The following is a 21701-nucleotide window of genomic DNA, read 5'->3' on the forward strand; positions in this document are numbered from 1 at the left end:
GATAATGCCTTGTAGTTTTGCATCATTTCCGAAATTTTTCTGTTGAAAAGTTTTTATTATATTGGCCAAATACCCATATAGGAGGGCCGAGGTACCCCAACAGAATCCGGAATATCTCCGGTAAAAGTGGACCACATTTGTCCCCCATCTGGCAGTTCAAAATATAGACAAATCTGGATCTTTTGCAACCGAAAGCATCCAAATTGGTCGATTCTATCAAAAGTTATGGGATTTCTAAGAAAAAAAATAGGGGTCAAATGACTACCCGAGCGTTTGAGTGTTAAAAATGTAATTTTTTTCGGGGTCAACTTTGGCTGTGTTTTTTACTAACATTTCCTATATTTTAAGTAAAAATAAGAATGCAGTAGTTTTTCTAGTGTCCCAGACTTTGCCTCTACGCATTTTTTTACAATTTAAAATATTGAAAAATTTACTGTAGAAACATGAAAAAATAGGCAAAATGTAATGATAGGAAATGGTAGAATAGGCCAAATACTACCAAAAACAATCATAAACTAAACAAGATAAGTACAAATCAATATACTTAAAATAGAACAAGAAAAACATAAAACAAGAAAAGTAAAGTTTTTCGTAGAATAAAAGTAAAAAATACAATTTTTAGAGAAAAAAAATTGGCAGCAGAGGGTTGAAATAACAAAAAATAAAGAAATGCACGAACAATATTGAAAATAGAAGAAGTTGAACTACACAAAAGTTGCAAACAATGAAAAAAGTAGAAAAGGTTATATAGAACGAGACAAACTCTTTTAAAATATATTAAAAGCGGGTAATAAAATTCTAAGGCCGGCTACGAAATTATCCAAAAATAAAACCTTTCTCCTAGACAATGTTCTAGCTCATTTTCGAACCAGCAACCTCGTGGAAGCCAGCAATTCATCAGAATTTCCGCAATTCCGCCATCGCACCGACGCAATCCGGCGTGTCATCGCTGGCACGTCCCACGGGACCTGCCGGATCGCGCTGTCATCATCCGTCGCAAGACGGGGCATTCTATGTTCTTGTTGTCGGTTGGTCGTTCAGAGTTGTCGAAGTCGCATCATCAATCTCTTTGTAGTTTTGCGTGCACTCACGAACGCCGTCGTTGTTTTTCTTCCAGCGATTGTCGTCTGAGGTCTGAGGCAGTCCTGCGTTGACGTTCTTCAGGAGAGTTGGAGGAGGTTGGCGGGAATTCCTGACATCGTGCTCGTCATCGGAATTAGATCAGAATTCTTCGTCACGCAGCAGCAACATCATCGCCGCAGAGAGTGGTTCCTGGTTAGGGCTGAAGAAGACGACGACTTGGGGAAAGGATTTTGTGGCAGCTCAAACACGACAATTTTCCAATGTTTTTCTGCTAACCAGTCACAAACGCACACACACGTGTACACAGAGGAAGAGTGCAATTCTTCACCCCTTCGGGGTGCATTCGAGCGAAATGATAGGAATGGTTCGTACGGAAAGGTTCAAGGGGTTGCATTCGATGGTGGTTTTTCTTGGTGCTTTCGAGTGGCATGCAAATCATTTGGAGAATTTCAGTCAAATATTTTCTGTTATTTTATCAAGCGTTAGTTTTACCACCAGGATAAATGTATTAAAGGAACATTCCCTATATAATGCGGATAAATGTGAAAAAATTGAGCTTTGGAAGTTTGAAAAATTTTATGGTTTATTGATACCTCTATTTCTATGTAATTTTACATCAATTTAGGCAGAATATGTAAAATTACATCAATTTAGGCAGAATATGTAAAATTATAAAATATGTAACAAAAAAATATGTGTTAATTGTAATATGTGCAAAAAATTTAAAAATTTAATTTACGAGCCACGGTTTTAACATAAACTTTGAAAAATAATGTGTAAAAATGAAACTACAACACAGAAGATGAAAATTTTACCTCATTGGTGTGGTTTTACCCAGTTTCCGAGGTTCAATAACGCATTTTATGAAATGCGCAATTTTACTTCTGAGAAATCGGCTAATATTATAGCAGCGTGAAAAAATTGCTTGTTTTTCATTGTAATTCAATTTGTTGTACATAAGTTTAGGCAAATCTGCTTAGAAATTGGTGAAATCACACATTTCCCATTTTCAAATTTCCGACTTTTCCAGAAATGCAAATATAGGGATTTTTATCTAGAGAATGATTTCCAACATAAAACTCCTAATAAAAAAAGTCATTATTGATCATTGAAAAAAAATCTCGTTCAATTTAATAAAATCAAACAATTGACAATTTTCTCAATAAACAGAAACTTAGCACAAAATGCTTAGAAAAATAATTCAAAAATGGAAGTGCTCTTTAGTTTGATTTCGAGTAGAAACATAAAAAAATAGTCTTTGAAAAATAATCGATAGCCCAATAATACTTATATTTTCAATGTTTATTTCAAAGAGTTAAAGATAACTGAATTTAAAATTGTAGTCTATTTTTCGTTTAATTTAATTTTAGATGAAAGAACGCTTTATCCATGATAACTGTTACTATTCTTTAAAATAATTTAGAAAAAAAAATCTAGAAATTAGTTTAAAAAAAATCTTTACCAAGTTGCGTTTTTAGTTTTGTAAATTTGAATATATAATTTTTGAATCAATTTTGATTTATCTAGTTGTCAGTATTTAACTTTTTTATTAATATTTTTATTAAATGAAAAATTCAGTTTGATACGATTCCACGTTTTACACCTTATTTTGTACAAAATGGTGTGCAATTTTTTCATGTTTTTAAAAAAGTTTCTCATTTTGCTTGGGATTCCCGTCTTTTTGACAAAACATCTGAAATTGCCGGCATCTTCCCGATTTTTTGCGGATTTTTGCGAATTCCCGACTTTTTCGATTTCCCGACTGGAGTGGCCACCCTGCAATGCTTTTGATTGATTTTATATTAAAAAGTGTTTTTCACGAATTTTTCAGAATGCAGCTTGTTGAAAAAAAACATAATTAAAAAATGTTTATTTTTGAAATGTTGAAAAATTTGATGGTTGAATATTACCTCTTTTTCCATGTAATTCTACGTAATTTTATATGGAATGTGCGAAATTATACATAAAAAGATGTAAATTACACATTTTTAAAGATAATAATATTACACACGCAAAATATGTCATAATTCCTAGATGTAATATTGCCATATTTTTTTTTACTGTGTACTTAAACTTTTAAAATATACAATTAAAAAAAATCAAGGATGAAATGCGTTCGCTTATTTTTTTTTAAATTCCATTAAAAGACAAATCGAGCGGGGAAATAATCATTCAAAATCAATTTTAAAATTTAAAGATTTGTTGATTTGCAAAAAAAAAACTTCGATTAAACAAGCATTTTTTATCACAGAAAAAAGATTTAAAATCTCGTGTTAAAAATTATAATATGTAAATTTATCTGTTTTTATAAATGTGTACAAAATCTTGCCTAAAATTTTACTAAATTGATGTTTGTGTAATTTCACACCAAAAAATGGGTGAAATTTTGTAAGGAAAATTAATCAATTTGTATCTTTTTCTAAGTAATTTAAAAATTAAAAAAAAAATCAATTTCAAATCAAAAGAACTATTCAAGTCATTTTTTTAAGGAAAAATTGAAGTGGGAAGGGGAACAACAAATTGAAATAAAATTCTGCAAAATTACAAAAAAGAGGTAGGAGAAAAGCCCGCTTTTTTTAAACTTTTTTTACTGTGAACAGAAAACGTCCCATATAAAATTTAGTCAGAATTTCTCCCCCCTTCACAGAAAAAAAAACAATTTCTGTTCATGAGTTTAATAACCACGAAAGAATTTATTCATGATTATGGTGCATTTGCACTCAAATTCATGAAAACATTTCACGATTTCGGGAATTGACTTTTTTCCGTGTTTAGGCTACCTCATTTGGGGAAAGCACTAAAATATCATTAGAAAATGTAACTTATTGAACAGTGAAAAAACATAACAAGTACATGCAAAGTGCCAATTAAATTGCAATAAACCGCGAACAATGAACTTCCAAAAAAGGAATTATTCTCCATCTTGAAAAGCAAACAGGATTTTTTAATCGCAATAAAAATATAAAATCATTAAAAATCGAAAAACAAACATAGATAGTAAACACCAAAAATTACCCGATCGGTAAACTCGCCCCACCCCACCACCGCCAGCAGTCGTGGCCGAGTGGTTAAGGCGTCTGACTCGAAATCAGATTCCCTCTGGGAGCGTAGGTTCGAATCCTACCGGCTGCGGACATTTTTTTTGGTGTCGTTTTCACGGTCAACCGTTTTGTTGTCGGGGGTTGCTGTCTCGTGTGAATGGACTCTGGTCCAACAACAACAACAACACAGAATTTGAATTAAGTTGAGTTGAGTCTTGTGACTGACAGGGGGTTAAGTATGTCCGCCCAGAAGCAGACTTGGCGGGGGTCACCGTGGGGTAGAAGTTGCCCATTGTCCAACAGCACTGAGGTTAAACGGTTAGACGGTCGGGTTTTTGTTTTGTGGTTGACTTTGCCGTGGGAAAAAATGTGCGTTTTGTTCAAAAGGGTGCCTTATTGTCTGTGTTTGTTTACTTTTAGTATCTGGTTATTTATCATTTGCGGAGCGCCCTTCCGACGAACCTGTCAGCGCGAACTGGAAGTACTTGTTTTACGTTTTAGAGACTAACCCTTGAGTGACAATGCATAGTATTACAATTTTATTATTGCTTCTTGTCTATTTTTGTTAATGTTTAACGAAATCTAAAAAAATAATTTCAAGCTTTTTTTCAAAATTAAAAAAAAATATTCCGGAATGTTCAATCAAGGGTTAAACACCAACTTCATAAGATACCGTTCTCGGAGGTGACCGTTTTAACGAGATTGTTGTCATTTTCCCCCCTAAACTTAAATTCATAGCCGTGATACGATGACCGTGACGTTGGCCAGCCACTTGTTTCACTGAGAGTTTTCCTCGATTTGCGCTCGCCAACAGGCCCGTGTTTCGAATTTCAAGGTTGGCACTCTTAGGAATCGTTTTTTTTCGTTTTTTTTTTTTCTGGTGGGAAATATGACTCTTTAAAAAGACACTTGCCAGACTTGAGTGCTCAGCTAGCGGAAGTGGCTTTTGTAGATTTTTTTATTTTTTATTGTAAAAAGATTGATAACATTGTTGTGCGTATGACGAAGTACACAAAAGGAAGTAACAAAAAAGAAGCTTGGCTCCAGAGAGGATCGAACTCACGACCTTCGCGTTATTAGCACGACGCTCTAACCAGCTGAGCTATGGGGCCGCTTGATATTTAGAGAAATTTTTAAAGGCCAAATTCCATGCGTCTCCACTGTAGTTCTAAATTTAATTTAAAAATAATTTTATTGTTAAATTTAACTGTAAAAATATCTGAAAATTTATGATTCTTTTTTCTGAACGTTGAGTTTTGATTTCTGTTTCACACTCACCCTCCCCCGCGAAAGTCGAGTGTAAATTTGATTGAAAACAATTTATTGTGGTTTTCAACAGCATGCTGTTTTTTGTTGTTGCGTCAATAAAAAAGCAACATCAGCAAAAAAAAAACACTCTTGTTTACATGTGGGTCCTGATGGGCGACAGAAATGAAAATCATGAAAATCTTAATTCATAATGTTGAAAATTATTACTTTTCCAACCAACTTTTCAGCATCCATTTCAGTGCTGAAAAGTGGAGCTTTTAAGCATTTATTATGAAATGTGTTACTTTTCGATTCTGTTATATTTGATAGAGAAAGATAGGCTGTTTCGTAGTTAGAGAATGACAGGAAAAGTTAGAAGAGTGACAAAAAGTTAAATAAAAAATCACCAAATTTTTTTAACATGTATCATTTTTTTCAGTGTAGTCCGTATCCATACCTACAACTTTGCCGAAGACACCAAATCGATCAAAAAATTCCTTCAAAAGATACAGATTTTTGAATTTTCATACATCATTTTTGTATGGACAGCTGGAAAATTTGTATGGAAAATTATATGGACAAACTAATGATGCAAAATGGCTTCTTTGGGCATACCGAAGGCACCAAAAAAGTTTCAGTCGGATTAAAAAATACAATAATTAAAATTGACGAAAAAAGACCGATTTCGTAGAGAATTGCTCTATTTTCTCTGCTTTTTACATTTTTTTTTTCATTTTACATAGAAAAAACTACATTTTGCGATATCCTGTAACTTTACATGAATTTCACCCTTAAAAAGATGTAACTTTACACATTTCTAAATGTTCTGAAATAAAATCTGTCAATAAACTGTGTGATAGATTTGTACTCTACAGTAAAGAAAAATCCACTTCCGGGGAGAACAAAATGCATGTCTTTGGGCGTTGAACCGTGAAAAAAGGGGTAACATTCTTGAACTGTTTTTTGGCGTATTTTTTGTTTGTGTTGAATTGCTGAAAGAACATCGCCGCTGGCGATACAAATCCGGAATTCGATTTACGCACTAGGATGACAACTTCAAGGATGGATGTGAAAAGTGACCAATGGAGTTTGTGAGTAAGTGTGTGTTGAACACGGAAAATAATATTCAGAAAAAATACATTTCACTTTCATCAACGATTTTTGAGGGTTTCTTTTTCCTAAAATAAAATTTAAATAGTTTTTTTAATAAAGAAAAAAAATTCAAACTTTCCATCACTTTTGCCAAATTCCAAGAAAGGTGACGACCAATCCTGTCACAACTGTCGCGTCCTTTTTGACTGTTTTATTCTCCCCCTTCAAAATTCTACGAAAAAGGTTCACACGGAGAAGTTGTTGGTGCAACAAATGCAATTGATTGAGGTGGATTGTTTTTTGTTAGCCGCCGAGAACGTTTTCAAGGGGAGTTGGATTTGCTCCACTGGATTCTCATCTTCTGGTGGTTGGCTTTCGGGGATTAAATTGCATCGCTTTTTTTTTGCTGTAGTCCTTACGTACTGGAATCCAGGTTGTTTGGAATTTGGGAAGGTTGTTTTTTTTTGTGTGTTTGCGATGTCGCACCCCGAGCAGACGGAAATAACTTTGGAATAACATTTTTTGATATTTGAAAATACTAGGGCAATAACATTTTATGTTATTTATAACAAGATTTGTTATTCGTCGTTATGAATTTTTTGTTATTGGATTGTTATTGTAATAACAGACTAATAACATTTTGAGTTATTTTTCGAACAATTTTTTGTTATTATTTTTTGTTATTTTAACAACTAATCCGATCATCTCAATAATAGTTGGAGTTATTGTTCCATAACAAAAAATGTTATTTCCAAGTTGTTTTGGCTTTCAACCAATATCAGACCAATAACAAATTTTGTTTTGATAACTTAAACTGTTATTAAACTCTTATGCAAAAATTGATTTCTCAAGAAGATTCCATAACACTTTCTGTTATTTTAACAGTATTTGTTATTGAAATGGCATGAATTTTGTTATTACCGACTGCCCGGGACTCCTTTAGAGGATTTGTGTCCGGAATTTGAATGGAACTCACCTGAAATGAAACCAGAAAGAAGAGTTTGGGTTAGATTTTTCTAACTTTTTCTTACAAACTTAAAAACATAATTGTTATTGATTTGAATTTATCACTAATAGATTTTTTTTTCTTTTTTCTTTCAGGTATGATTCTATCATCGCAAAAAGGGTGATTCAGAGCAAATACTGATCACAATTTGTAATTAATCTACGAACCAGCAGCAAACCGGCTAATCTTTCGATTGCATTTAAACTGCAGTCATTTCCTCGTTAAACTCGAACCTTCAAGCTCAAACCGGTCGAACCACCCTTAACAGAACTTGGTAATTGTGCAGTTGCCCCTAAACGGCGTAAACACCACAGCCCACACACACAAGACAAAGTACCAACTTCTCTAAACTGCTTGATTTCTGCAGCCTCCAGCGCAAAAGTTCTCTCTATCCCTTCAAGAAGTGTTCTCGCGTGAGCTTGATTGCCTTCGTTGATGGATTCAATCGTTGAGACTGCCCTTTAACGAAAACTTGTGTGGAGGTAGGAGAAGGAGGGGGGAGGGGTCCATTTTACCCCCCTTAAATGCTTCGGAATAAATTGAAAAAGAATTAGAACCTTCTACAGCTGGAAAAAAAAGGTTTTTGCTTTGCTGTTTGATGCCAAAATGCAGGAACAGATCATGTGCAATTAAAGTTTCACTAACAATCGCAGGGGGTCGGACGGGGCTAGGCTCTGGGTCGGGTATAGTTCGGTCCGGAGGTCGGATGCTCTCCTGGGCTGACCCTCTTCAGATCATGGCCACCAACAATAAGTCAGGATAGGTTAGAACAATTCTCTGGAAAGTTTTTCTTGAATATTTGTGTTGTATTGAACTTTTCCAAATATTTTGCTGAATTCTATAAATTTGAGATTTTTTTTCCTAAAAAATAGGTATTTTCACAAAATAACTTGGGCACTATTTCTTCATAAATAAACTACCTTAAATGACTGCATTTTAAACGTGGCGAACTTCATTAAAATTTGAGTATAGTTAAATTTTAAAAGAAAATTATGATGTCAGAGTTAATTTCAGTTGTAATTTTTTTATTTTAAAAAAAGTGTCCATTTCTAAAAATATTTGATCAAGAAGCTGAGAAAACTCTACAATTTTCATGACTGTGAAAATTAAAAAGTTGCTAAATTGTATTACAGTCCAGACTCGATTATCCTAAGCCGTTGGCAAAATTTCACTTCGGATAATCGAATCACGAAAAAAATGTTTTTTCGTTGTCTTATTTTTGGTTGTCAAGCTTAAGGTTGACCTCTAAACTACTCTAATGTTATTCAGAATTTGTAAATCCAAGATGGAGGCCAAAATGGCGGTGATGAAATATTTAAAAAATACATTTAGTAATTTAATAGGCAATTAACCACTCAAATTTAACAAAAAGGGGTCGCAGAACTCAAATTTTATGTTAAAAGTAAGAAAATAAAAAAATTAAAAAATAAATGTCATGATTCGTGTTAGTCGCGGGGAGCAGTGAAACATGCGAAATAAAACGCGGCGCACTGGATTAAATTAAAGTGGACTGTATTTTTCTACTCTCGACTAAATCTAATTTATTTGTAAGAAAAAAACGTGGATTGTCGACTGCTCTGGTCGACGGTTGTTCTGAGAGTGTTGTGTGTGTGGTTACTTCCGCTGTGAGCGGGGTTTTTGTGTCGATCAAGTTGGCAGCGACGGGCGACGGCGAGTTTGACAGCTGCTCGTGCGGGGGATAGAACGCCGCACCAACACCGTCCGTTGCGCACAGGGTGACTGCGCGCGAACAATTCGATTATCCGAAGTCCCATACAAACCTTCGGATAATCGAGGCTTCGGATAATCGAGGCTTCGGATAATCGAGTCTGGACTGTATTGCGAATTGAAGTTTTGTCTAGAAAACTTTTTTTTTTGTAAGTGCTGTTTAATTATATGTACTTCATTTTAATTAAAAATCAAACATTTGTGCAAATTAAAAATAATGCAATGCATAGAGGGCCTCGTGGCGCGGTGGCTGCCGATCCCTAAGTTGCTATGGGGCGCGGGTTCGATTCCCGCCTTATTCTCCTGGCCTTCTATCGGATGGGGAAGTAAAACGTCGGTCCATTTGCGTAAAAGAGGTTTTGGGTGACTCACCACACATAACCTTCGGACGCCTAGAAATGAGCAGAAACTTGCAACAGAGCCCACAAAAGACCCGGGGGTCGTTGAAGTGGATTGCTTTGCTTTTTTTTGCAATGCATATTCATTTTTTTTTTAATTGAGATAATCAAATTCAGGCTTTTTTATATTTGCATCGTCCTTTTAAAATATTTTTATAAAGAATCCCAGCACATGTCAAAGCCAAAAATATAAATTTAAACTTTTGAACACTTATGCAAAGTTATGCTTGATTTTTTTTGTATCTGAAAATTGTAAAAAATAAGATTTTTTTTAAATTAAATTGAAAATCCGATTTAGATGTCATAAAATCAAAATTGAAGATGATTTCTCGGCTTCGATTCGATTGAAATATTAAAGTCACAATTTAAACGGATTTTTATAAACTTCCTGGGGTTCTTTTTTAGATCGCCAAATTAAAAAAAAACGGCCATTTCTGGAGAAAGTAACACAGCCATGTTTGGGCCATTGCAAATATTTTTCAAAGTTTATGTCACCCTTTCAATATTTCCTCAAAAAATCAGAGGAAACATTTTTTTTTCATAAATAAAAACGTAACCTAAATAAAAATAGACATGTAACCAAAATAACCAAAGTAACTGAAAATAATTTAATATTAATTAAACTACGTTGATTCTCATTTTAAACATAGTTATAGCATTATAGTATATTTTTTGTTAAAAAAAAAAAAACAAAATGAATACAATTAGAATTTTATAACAAAATAACGCTCGAATTTCCTTAGCACAAAACAGAACAAAAATAATGGTAATATTCATCAGGGCATGGTGACAGTTTTTGTGTCAGAAAAAAATATGTAATATTACATCAGGAACTGGTAAATTTTCACATTTTTACACATTTTTTAGGTAAAATTACTCAAAAAAGACCAATTTAAACCTTCCAAAATTCAACTATTTTTTTTACTGAGTAGTTAAAAAATTGTAATACAATATTCTAATATCAATATGACATCTAAGAATGTTGACAGACTTGAAGCTTATTGCACATTAATTTAGGTAAAATTACTCAAAAAAGAGTTCATATTCAACCATCAAATTTCCAAGGCTAAATTTTGCATGTTTTCTTGTAATGTTTGAAAGCAAAACCTTTTTTTGCAGAACATACAAAAAAAAACAAAAAAATGTTTACATGTTCGCAAATAATTGAAATTTTCACAAAATACCGAACTAATTGCAAAAATCAAAAAATTAAGGAAATTGCAATATGGGTAAATGATTCTCTACAACATTTTATTTTTTTAAACTTAAAAAAAAGTCAGATGATGAACCTTTATGATTGAAAACCGAAAAAAATGCGTTTGAAAATAAATTTCAATAACTTTTCAAATGCTTACCTAAGTATGATGAATAAAAAAGTGAATTTTAAGTATAGTTTTTTTTTCAGAAATTTGAAGAATGCAAATGAAAAGTACACCAAATATTGATGATACATATAGGAATAAAAGGAACCTTTTCTTTAAAAAAAAATCGGGACTTGTAGGAAAATTATCATAATTCGCAACATGGAGGTGATTTTTTTTTGTCTGGATTCGAAAAGAAATATATTCTGTGAAAAGTTAAACAGGAAAAATACTATAGTTGCAAGAAACCTGTCAAAAATACTCATCACATTTTTTTGGCAAAATACAGTTTAAAAAATAACAGAAGAAAAACATTGTATTATATTGAAACATAGGCCAAAAAACTCAATTTGAATTTCAACTTGTAAAAATTTGTGATAAAAGATTACAAAAAAATTTAAGAGCATAGTTGGGTAAAACTAATTTAAAGTTTCTGACAATCCTCCCCCTTCCTCTTCAAAAAAAAAAAATCAAAATAAAATATTACACCTTAAGAATAAATAATTCATTAAAATACATTGTAAAATGTTTATTTTTGTGCTTGAATCAAACAGGACACCGGCTTTTACAAATTTGAATTTTTTGATAGTTTTTGTTTCCAAATTTGTAAAAATGAAAAATGAAAGTTTTAAAACTAGTCCCCCCGTCCACTTTCCCCTCAAATAAAAAAAAAAATAACAAAATTTGTTATGGTGGTCAAAATTTAAATATTCACTATTTTATTTAATTTTCAATAAAATGTTTGAAAAAGTGCTTTATACATTTTAACGGTCATGGTACTATTAGAAAAATAGCTAAATATCAATAAATTTATCAACAAAACATCATAAAGTTTTACGTATTTTTTCCGATTTGTGGTTCATTTCTCACCTACCTTTTTTCAGCATAAGAAACAAATCGTCACTGTCGTGCTATCTTGTCGCACGTGCCAAATTGAGTTAAGAACGACATTTTGTGTAGCTCTCAATGCCTCACGTTTTGACCTTCACAAATCGCCAAAATTTTATTTCAATCCCGAGATATTCAACAAAAATAAAAAATAAAAACTCCGTGCATTGTTGTCATTCTTCATATGAAAGAGGTTTTTTTCTTGTCGTGCTATCTTAACACACCCCGAAAAAAGCTGTAAATGCGACAATTGGCCAAAGGGATTTCAGGTCAGAACGCGTTTGACACACGTACTTGCCCGACTACCGTAAACATTTGTAATCATAACTCGGGACCTCGGCAACCAAATTTAACCAAACTTCAGGACAATGCACAGAATGGTCAACCAAACAAAACGTGTTTGTTTTTGTTAAAATTGCGTGCGCTAGTTTTGCCTTCTGATTTTTTTGGGTTAAATTTGAAGGGGGCAAGACAAAAACTTGACATTAAATTCGCATTGGCCTAAACACACTCCAAAAATTTAACAAACACGTTTTTTCAGAGAACTCCAACAACAACCTCCTTCGCCACTATTTTTACGCCGAGACGTTGAGGGGTCCGGGGAGCTTAGCAGTGGGTTTGCGAAAATCAAATTATTTTGCATACAACGAGAGAACCTTAGAAGAGTACAAAGGGGCTTCTATTTCTATGTCTGTTGTGGCCAAGGAGCAGCTGCTGCTGCGCCACCGGAGAAGCCAAAACACGCCCCCCTCCCCTCGTGTGTGTGTGTGTCTAATGTCCAGCAATGTGCCCTTTTTGTGTGTGCAATTTTGGCCCCTGATAGGTTAATTATGATTGATTTTTTTTCTTTCTTTCTTCTTGCTCTGGTCTGATCTGGAAACGACCCCCAGAATGGGTTGGTGTGCCTTACTGGACCCCTTAATGGCCTCTCCGAGGGTGGTCACGCTGGTCAGAGCATAATTTCTCGGTCTAACCTCTCGATGCTGCTTTGTGAAATATTTAGACAGCATTAGAATAACAACCCAGAGAGAGGGAGATCGATTCTTTGTTGTTGGGCGATGGCGAAATTAATAACAGAGTGCAAATTGTTGGCGAAACTTGGCTCTTGTAAGCGGATAAAGGGGGCAGCACGTGGCAAATTATGGCAATAAAACGTTTATGCTCCATAAATGGGGTTTTGAGATCGGGCACGATAAAGACATTTGCATATTTGATTGGGGAATAATACAAGGAAAACGAGAACAATTGCGCAATACATCAAAAGAACAAACAAAACATGTAAAACCAAAACTAAATAAAAAAAAAATATTACAAAGCAAAAAAATTCAAGTAATATTAAAATAAAAATCAGAATGATAAACAATTGTTCAACAATAAAAATTAAAAAAAAAAACTGGCGATTTGACAATACTTTCGTTTAAGTTAAATATTTAAAATCTCAAAAATCGATCACTTAACTTTCTCCAAATTCTTCTATCCAATTTCCAAAAATCTCAAACCTAGATTAAATTTTCAAAACAACCTATCCCTCATGGGTTTCCTATGCAGATAGGGCCTTTTGAAAATTTAATCGAGAAACCATCAAAACCGAAACCAAAGCAATCAAAGCAAACATCTCTTTCAAGTGGCGGCCTCTCCTAATCGATTGTTGTTTGCCACAAACGTCAAGTTTGGCGGACCCCCACACCGACCGGCACGACCGAAAGACCCCTCACGATCGATTGCCGACCGCACTTTGATGACAGGTTGAACGGTGCTGCCGCTGCCAACTAGTTGATGCCGCCGCCGGGGAAGATGAATGGATTGTGGTGTTTCAAATTGGCTTGTGGTGGAGCTTGGTGCTTTGTTTTTTTCTTCATTGGCTTTCTTCACTTTTAGTTTAGGTCAATTTGATTACTTTCGAAAGAAAAAAAAGTAAAAAAACGATTTTTTTTTTTTTGAAAATTTGAGTTGAGTTTAGGGCAAAAAAACTAATTTTCAAGCCTGATTTTCGAAATTTTTAGGCAAAAATGATCGCAAAATGCTTTATACATAATTGCAGTTATGCTACCAGCAAAAATTTGCTAAATATCAATGAATTCTTTCAAAACAATCCAAAACTTTTAAGTTTCTTACCAATGTGGTCCCAAAATTCGAAATTTGTTGAAATATTAAACCATCTTTTCGTTTATTGAAAATGCATTGATTTGTTCTATAAATCTGTGCTAAATAGTTTACAACCGATTTTACGAGTCTTTTCCATGAAAATTTTAATTTTAGTCAGTAATTTTTGTTTGCCTTCTTAGGCTGGTACAGATTTTATTCAAAGTTTTTGTCTCACCTCCCCTTCAAAGTTGACCCGAAAAATCAAGCGCAAAAAAAATCAAAAAACTTAAAAATTTCAATGGAAATTTAAGTGCAATCGGTTGAAATCAATCTAAAATGCATTCCCCAGCGTTTAGAATTATTTTTAGCATGTATGGGTTGATTTAATATTCTTTTGAATTTTTGAAAAAATTTCGATGTTTACTATTGGAGAAAGATTTTATCGCTAAAATTTTTGTTTTCGTCAAATCTTACATTTTTTGAAAACTAATGATTGCAAAACAACTGAACTAGTGTAAAACGCATTTTAAAACAGTTTTTCCATGCAAATGTTAAAACTATGGCTTGCAATTTTTACATTTTTTTTATTTTTTTATTTTTGAACACTACTCTACTTTTCTGTTCCAAAAACTGAATAAAAAAAAATAATTTCAATACAAGGGCTTCTTTTCAGAACTCACAGTTGAACTTTTCAGCACCTGTAGTTAAAAGCTGTTAAAAGTAATTATTTCCAATAAAAAAAGGCAAAATAGCAATGAATTCATGAACATGTTTTTATCTCCTAAGATTCACGTCATTTTTCCAATATGTGGTTCCAAAATTTGAAGCTTGTAAAAACCATAAAAATTCTCTAAATGATTAAAAATGTAGAAATAAATTTTGTTCGATGTACCTTAAAAAAGGAAGAAATTAAAACTTTGAAAACTATTTGGAAGCCAAATTAATTTACAAAATATTTCTTATTTAAAATGTATCTTTGAAATACTCAAATTTCAAAAACTTGTATCAAATGCAAAGATTGTTGTTAAGAAAAACTAAAAAAAAAAACAAAAAAAAAAAACAATCGAATTTAAGTATTAAAAAATACGGTACTTTCAGAAAAAAAATAGTATTTTATAACATTTTTAACAAAGTTTTGTTATTGCAGATCTTATTTTTTTATTGTATTTTGCAAAACAAATTCAAACGCATTGGAAAACTCTCTAAAAGTCACATGGTTTGATGAAACTAAAATTCAGATTTTTCTTTAAATACAGTGTTTTGTGAAAATATGAAAGATGGGAAAAACTCACCAAATTAATACTGAACAAGTATTAATTAATTCGGGGTTTTTTTATGGTCCAATTAACAACTTTTATTTTGTATTTGTGTTTTTTTAACCGCCTTGATTCAGGGGTGCTTAAAAACATAAAAAAAAGAAAAGTTTATTGAACCTTAAAAAAAACCTCCAAATTTGAACTAATTCAGAATTCAGGTTTTGTCGCCACTTTTTAAATTTTCAATCGAAAAAATAAACATTTAAAACAAATCATTAAAATTCTCCGTTTCCAAGTTGAATCTATTGAGGGGTGAATTTAAGGCAAAAATGAATATATTTCCCTTTTTGAGAATATGTTTGAACAAATTTTTTCAACTTTTGACATTTTTATTTCAAAAATGGAAATAAACTCTTTTGAAAAAGTAAAAAAAAATATTTATTTTTGCCTTAAATTAACCCCTCAAATAAATTTAACTTGGAAACGAAGAATTTAAATAATTTTTTTAAACGATTGAAAGTTAAAAAAGTTCGAAGGTTGCGACAAAGCCTAAATTCTAAATTGGTTCAAATTTGGAGTTTTTTTTAGGTCCAATAAACGTTTTTTTTTTCTTCTTTTTTTTTACTTTTTGGGTGTTTTTAAAATCCCCTGAAAGCCAGTGTTCCAGAAATGTTTATTATAGTTGTTTTACTAAAAAAATATTTTTTTTACGGGCAGTTTAAATTTCTTTTTCGTAAGTTTAGAAAATGTAATGACTACATGATTTGAAAATTAGAAAATTTATAGATTGAAAGACCTGAAGTTTTGAAAACTGGAATATTAAAAAAATGAAGAATTTATTGATTTAACGATTTTTAAATTTCATGATTAGAAGAAAAAACTAGGATAAATCATTCTGAATACGATTATTCTCATGTGCTATTAAATTGTGGAAAAAAAGAAAATTCTCATTTTTGGACTAATCAGTGGAATTTTCACATATATTTGGCAGGTTAAGAATTCTGTTCTACCTGATTCCATCCAATTTGATGACTTTCACTATTTTAAACCACTAATTTTGCAAAACTTTTAATAGAAACTTGCTTGCTAATTTCTTATTTTCTCAAAAAATAAAAAAAAATCGCGTCGTTTGATGGCAAATTGTATTTTTTTTTATCAAAAACAAAATCTGAAAATTTAGAATAGCAAGCCTTAAAAAAAGATGATTAAAATATTTTTCAAATCATACAGCAATTTGGTGCCGTTTAAAATTGATGAAACGATTTAAGAAATGAACCATTCGAAATAGCTGTTTTTTTTAGAGAAATGGCAAAAAGATTGAGGAAATAAATAAAAGAAACCCCCTTTTGTTTTTTTTTCACCTGATTTGCTTAAAAAAAAAACAAAAAAACCTTGAAAATTTTTATTTCGTGTTTTTTTGTTATTGCATTGAATTTGAATTTAATTTTACCTTTTTCAGATGTGGCAACTTAAAAATCGGTTCTTGTTGCATTAAACAGCAATTCACTGTCTAATCTAATCTAATGAAAAAAAAGCATCCAATCTGAAAAAGATTCCCAAAAAAAATAATTGGTTAGATGACGTCTAAAGTTTTTTCGTGTCATATAAATTTTTGTAGCACATTCAAGCATCCCTAAGATATAATACCCTCATTAAAGCGGCCAGGCATACTGCGTTGCATTAGCAGCAGGGAGGAATTTGTGAACGGAAGACTTTCGACAGAATTTACAGCGGGGCGGAGGATGCGTGGACATACCAAATGCCAAACGCTCTGTTGCCTTAAATGTGAAGTTTTTGGGAAAGTAGCAACTTAAATTGATAAAATAACAAAGAAAACAACTCGATCAATTTTAATTGAGTAATTAATCGACTCAAAAAACGATGCAATCAAAAACGTTTTGCTTCACACAAAAAAAAAACAACAATATTTTCATTCTTGCCCAATTAACGACTCTCGGTGTAATTGCACATTAAACTACTTTGTCTGCTTGTCTGTCAAAACTGCGTGTCACAAGTGTCCAAAGTGGCCTCATCATTATTCAATTAGTCCACCAAAAGTACACACACATTCGTACCAGCCGAATCGAAGCAAAACAAACGGCCATAATTGCCGCAATTGCAACCGCAAGTGTTTAAGAAATTCACTCCAGCTTCGATCAGATTTTGCGCAAAATGTCAGAAAATTGAGCCGATGTCAATTTCAATTAGGGTGGAGGCGGCGGCCAACAAAATTGCAGCGCCAGCATATCGAGAGAGCTTCATAATGAACCTGAATGGATGCTGTCGGCGAACCGGTGATGGCTATCAATTTGGAGGAGGTTTGGAGAAAACTAAAGTCGTGGGTTGTTCCTTCCTGGATCCGCCAGCAGAAACACTTGATTACGGAGTTGCTGCTGTGGGCTCTGAAATGTGGTTTTGCTGGTGGAATAACTGGTTGAAGGCACGCTCACTTTTGAGTTTCTGTTGGCACCTTTGAGCGGGAAAGTTGATTTGATGAGAGTGATGTAATTTTTGTTAAAATGATTGTAGAAAAATAAATGCAAAAAAATGAACAAATCGAGAAGCAACAGAGCAAAGCGCACGCAAAGTGCGCCAACTGCGGTAGGAGCCACACAGCAAATTTGTGGAACTAAAAAAAACCTCATTTTGGTTAGCAAATCCTTTTTTTGAAGATTAAATTATGTAAAATTAACCCGAAACAACACTGCTCGTGCTGATCCACCGATGAATAAGTTGTCATTTAATTAATTTCTAATGTTGTTGGTGGTTTGCGCCATTTCAAAGAGCTCGCCCACCTGCTTCCACACACTGTTATTGGTGGCTATTAATTCCAATTTGCGGCTTGACACAATAAACTAAACACCGTTTTCCATTTGTCCACCGCACAACTTGTTTGTGTGAATTTGTATGATGCACACACGCACACTGACAAAACTAATTAAAATAGATTAAAACAAAATAAATCGCACTCTGTTGTGCCAGTGATTCAATTATCACTAATCACGTTTGAGCGAAAGCAAAAACACACAACTGGAGTTAAGGGGAATCGGGCGACCATCAACACTGGTGAATTATCTGGGTACTTAAAATAGTGCATTAAAAATTGTTGTCAAAGGGGAAAACCATTCAAGTGCCCATCAACTTTAACCTCAAAATGTGGGGTTTTGAGCTATCAAATTACGCCAAGTCCCATTTGAACAAGTTTTAAATCATTTAGTTTTTGGCATTGTTTCAAAACACAACCCAAATAGCTTAATCTCCACAATCTTGCTGATTGCTGTTGGTTTTGGGGGGCTCCAATGTTTACAATCAAGCCCCCAAAGACTGTGTGCAATCAATTTGCCCACCGTTTCGATTTCCCCCCCAATCAACGACTGGAGCCTCACCACTAGTACTGGGAAAGAATCGCAAATTTTCACATGTGTTTCAAAAACTACGCACAACTGTGGACGGCAATCGTTGTCTTTTTTGGGGAAAACTCTCTCTCACAATTATGGAATCTGTAAACAAAGTCACACACACATCCCCACAAAATCACACACCCACTCACAGAATCGATCATCTCGTCCTTGCATTGTTCTAACACACCCCGTCCAGAACATCAATAACAACAACAACAACAACAAGCAGAGCAAAAATGTGATGTATGTGATAAACCCTTGCCACAGTCCACAACACCACAATTCATTTGTCGATGATTTAGAAACTGGGTGCGCCCAGTTGACAGAAGGAGAGAGAGAGCACACACACACACACAAATCCGACAGGCATGACAATTGCCATATATAAATATAATTTTATTTTCATTTAGAGCCCAAACGGGTCCACACACACACACACACACACACAGGCGAGAGGTGCGTGCAGACATGCGTTTGGGCACGGAGGGAAATTGTGAGCAACATTTCTTGATTTTTCTTATTCAGAAAATTTTATCCTAAAGTCCAAGAGCCCAAATGTCCAAGTGCCCTAAAGTCCAAGATCACAAATGTTCTAAAGTACAAATGTACCAGAGACTTAATGTCCAACTGCCCAAAAGCCCAAGAGACCAAATGTCCAAATGCACAAATATTTAAAGCCTAAATGTCCAGGAGCCCAAATTACCAAGTGCCCAATTGTCCAAGTACCCAAATTTCCAAGAGCCTAAATGTCCAAGAGCAAAAATGTCCAAGTGTCCAAATGTCCAAGAGCCTAAAATATAAATAGCCCAAATGCCCAAGTGCCCAAATGTCCAAGTGGCCAAATGAACCAGAACCCAAATGAACCATAGCCCAAATATCCAAGAGCCCAAATGTCAAGAACCCAAATGTCCAAGTGCCCAAATGTCCAAGTGCCCAAATGTCCGAATACCCAATCGTTAAGAGCCCAAATGCCCAGGTGCCCAAATGTCCGAGTGCCCAATCGTCCAAGAGCCCAAATGTCCAAGTGCCTAAATTTCCAAGTGCCCAAATTACCAAGAGCCCAAATGTCCAAGAGCGAAAATGTCCAAGTACCCAAATGTGCAAGTATCCAATTTGCCGCGTGCCCAATCGTCCAAGAGCCTAAATTTCAAAAAATCCAAATGCCTAAGTGCCCAAATGTCCAAATGAACCAAAGCAAGTTAAGTGCCCAAATGTCCAAGTGACCAAATGTTCGAGTGCCCAAACGTCCAAAAGCCCAAATGTCCGAGTGCTCAAATGTCCAAGTGCCCAAGTGTCAAAATACCTTAATGTCCAAGGTCCTAAATGTCTAAGAGTCTTAATATCCAAGTGCCCAAATTTTCAAGAGTTCAAATGTCCAAGAGCCTTAATATTCAAATTCCCAAATTTCTAAGAGTCCAAATGTCGAAGAGCCCATATGTCCAAGCGCCCAAATGTCCTACAGTCCAAATTTCCAAGAACCTGTATGTCCCGGAAAGCAAATATTCAAGAACCCAAATGTCCAACAACCCACATATCTAAGAGACCAAATTTCTAAATTTACAAAAGTCCAATTTTCCAAAAGCTAAAAGGTCCAAAAGCCTAGATGTCCAAGAGCTCAAATATCCAAAAACTAAAGTGTACAAGAGCCCAAATTTGTATGTGCCCAGATATCCAAGAGACCATAAATCCAGGTGCCCAAATGTTTAAGTGCCCAAATTTCCAAGTGCCAAAATGTCCAAGAGCCAAATGTCCAAGAGACCAAATGTCGAAGAGCCCAAATGTCCAAATGCCCAAATGTCCAAAGCTCAAAAGCAAAAATGTCAAAGTGCCCAAATGTCCAAGAGCCCACAAATTAAGCGTCCAAGATCCCAATTTTGGACATTTAGCCCAAATGATTAAAAGTCTTAATATCATGGTGCCCAAATGCCCTAGAGCCCAAACGTCCTAGTGCCCAAAATTCCAAAGGCCCATACGTCTAAGTGCCCAAATGTCCAAGATCCGTAATATTCAAGAGCTCACATGTTAAAGAGCTCATATTTCGAAGAACCCAAATGTCCAAGATCCCAATATTCAAAGAGCCCAAAAGTTGAGTGCCCAAAGGTCCGAAATGTCCAAGTACCCAAATGTCGGAATGTCAACATGTCCAACAGCCCAAAATCTATAAGAGCCCATAAGTTTTTGGGACCGCTGGCATAAGAGCCCATAAACCTACGAGCACAATTCTAAGAACCCACAAGTCTAAAAGCCCACACGTCCAAGATTTTTCAAGTTTAAGTGCCCAAAAGCCTAGGAGCCCACAAGTCTAATAATCTAGCGTTGAAAGAGCCCACAAGTCTTAGAGCTCACAAATCTAGGAGCCTTCAATTATTAAAGTCCACAAGAGTCCAAGAACCCACAAAACTAAGAGCCCGAAAGACCAAGAGTCTATAGGTCGAAAGAACCCAAAAGTCTAAGTCCGAAATTTCCGAAGTCAAAGAGCTCACAGGACTGAGGGGTCCGGTATCTGATTTGACTCGACTCCGACTCCGCAAGTCAAAGAGCCCAAACGTCTAAGAGGCTTCAAATCTAAGAGTCTAAGAGTCTATAGGTCGAAGAGCCCACAAATCTAAGGTCCAAGTCTAAAAGCAAACAAGTCCAAGAGGCCACAAGTCTATTTAACCCTTTCGAGCCTGATGGGTCATATATGACCCAAAAATCAAAACTTTCAAATGTAGCCTATAATTTTTGTATGGTCCTCAGGATCATTTTCCTATCATCAGCCAAAAAAATTTGCCTACTTCGACTCCAGGTCTTTAAAAAGTATTCCAGGTCCTTAAAAAGTACTGACTGAGCAATCCGGTAGCTGTTTTGAATCGACACCGACTCCAGCTCTGCCTAAAGACTCGACTCCGACTTTGACTTCAACAACAACTCCGATACAAAAAAAAATGAAAAATAGGCTTTTTTTGACTCCGACTCCGACTTTATTTCAGTATTTTTTTATCGACTCTGACTCCATGTCCTAAAAAAGTACCGGCTGAACCGACATCAAATTCAGACTAGGAGTCGGGCTTTATTTAGTTCTGAAGTCAGTGTCGGAGTCGAAGTCGCTAAATATTTCAAAAGCCGGATTTG

At 34.4% G+C, this 21701-nt stretch overlaps 2 protein-coding genes and 2 non-coding genes across 4 annotated transcripts in view; 1 reads left to right on the plus strand and 3 right to left on the minus strand.

Moving 5' to 3' along the window:
• LOC120415614 (uncharacterized) overlaps positions 1 to 21701 on the minus strand; it is a 349245-nt gene that overhangs the window by 234628 nt on the left and 92916 nt on the right. The window lies entirely within an intron of this gene.
• Positions 1 to 21701, minus strand: part of LOC120415618 (uncharacterized) — a 296505-nt gene that overhangs the window by 227848 nt on the left and 46956 nt on the right. The window lies entirely within an intron of this gene.
• Trnas-cga (transfer RNA serine (anticodon CGA)) lies at positions 4134 to 4215 on the plus strand. The gene has a single exon. It is a non-coding gene; the product is annotated as a tRNA-Ser (tRNA).
• Positions 5163 to 5236, minus strand: Trnai-aau (transfer RNA isoleucine (anticodon AAU)). The gene has a single exon. It is a non-coding gene; the product is annotated as a tRNA-Ile (tRNA).

Source organism: Culex pipiens, chromosome 1, assembly GCF_016801865.2.
Source record: "Culex pipiens pallens isolate TS chromosome 1, TS_CPP_V2, whole genome shotgun sequence".
In the NCBI taxonomy this organism is placed as follows: Eukaryota; Metazoa; Arthropoda; class Insecta; order Diptera; family Culicidae; genus Culex; species Culex pipiens.